Here is a 1,689-nt window from a genome sequence, read left to right on the forward strand (position 1 = left end):
TCAATGCATCTTGATTGCATGTTCGATCTATCTCCGACTGTAAAAGTTGGTAGAAATCATCTATTTCTTCTTCTTTGGCTCTGGTTGTTGGTGTGTATATCAAATTACCTAAAAATTAAAAGTCAAAACACTATTTCCACACAAAACTACACACACATTATATAAGAAATGTAGCATCAGGATTGGAGGAAGACTCATCAACAACCTGCCTTATGCAGATGACACAACCCTGCTTGCTGAAACTGAGGAGGACCTGAATCACTTGCCGCAGAAGATCAAGGACTGTAGTCTTCAATATGGATTGAAGCTCAACATCAACGAGACAAAGATTCTCATCACTGGGCCAATTGGCAGCATCATGATAGATGGTGAAGAGACTGAGATTGTTAACAGCTTCAGTTTGCTTGGCTCCGCAATCAACACTCTTGGTACCATCCAGCAGCCAGGAAATTAAAAGACGAATTGCATTGGGAAAGTCTGCTGTCAGGGCCCTCTCCAGAGTGCTGAAGAGCAATGATGTCAGTCTGGAGATCTCTGAGTTTCTGTATGGCAATGGGCGGTAATAGAGCCCTCCATAGGAAAAATGTTATAGTGAGCTCTGGTGACCTAGTGGCAAGAAGCTGCACTGCAATCTGGAATGCACATGTTCAAGTTCACTAGCCATTTCGTGGGAGAAGGTTGGATAATCTCCTCCTGTGTGATTAAATGCCTCTGAAAACCAGCCCAAGGGTCAGCTATGGGTTGGTTTGTTCCAACTTTACAGTACACAACAACAACAATGTAGGAAAGAAAGCGGGATCTCCAAGTCTTTGTGTAGAGGGAGAGAATATCCTCGTTTTGGGTAGATAGCAGTATTATTCTGTGATAGTCTGTTTTAGGCACAAGGGGGTCGGGTTTTTGTTTGTTTGTTTGTTTGTTTGTTTTATCTTTGCCTGACAGATATTCATTGTCCCACGTTTCATAAAAGCAAACTAGTAAGCCTTTGTGGAGCAGTAATCTTCATGACTCAGTTCCTGTAATAGGCTGTGGCTCACTGGACCCCAAGTCCAGAGATGGGCAATCAGTACCTTCCTTTATAAGTCAGCTGGAACTCCCTCTCTCCCATTGCTCATAACTGGCCTTCTTGCTGACTTCCAAGGCTATAAATCACATTGGAGGAGGTTGTCCATCTTTCTCTCTTACAGAGCAGCATGGTGAATTCTAATCCCTGGGTAGGCGCTGCCTTTGAGTTAGTTAGCAGAGCAGCTCCTTTTGGTACTATGCTACTAGGGCTCTCTGATGGGACAGCATTGTTATATGCTGTCAAGTCAACTACACTCATAGTGACCCTGTGAACAATGGCTCTGAACATTGCCCTATCCTGAGCCAGACTCACTGCCTCTGACACACCTGACCCTATGGCCACAGTCACTATGTCAAACCATCTCATTCAGAGTCTTCATCTTCTGTGTTGATCTTCTACCCTTCCAAACATAATGTCCTTCTCCAAGGACTGGTCCCTCCTGGTAACACGTCCAAAGTATGTGAAATAGAGCTTCAAAATCCTTGCCTCCAAGGAGAAACTTTGTTTCACCTACTCCAAAACAGACCTATTTGTTCTCTTGGCAGTCCTTGATATATTTAATATTCTTCTCCATTACTATAAAGGAAGAAAAATTATCTTTGCTCTGCAGTTAACTTTTAGGATAT

Source organism: Elephantulus edwardii, unplaced genomic scaffold (genome assembly GCF_000299155.1).
Source record: "Elephantulus edwardii isolate Elephantulus edwardi_28Jun2011 unplaced genomic scaffold, EleEdw1.0 scaffold00082, whole genome shotgun sequence".
NCBI classification, from domain to species: domain Eukaryota; kingdom Metazoa; phylum Chordata; class Mammalia; order Macroscelidea; family Macroscelididae; genus Elephantulus; species Elephantulus edwardii.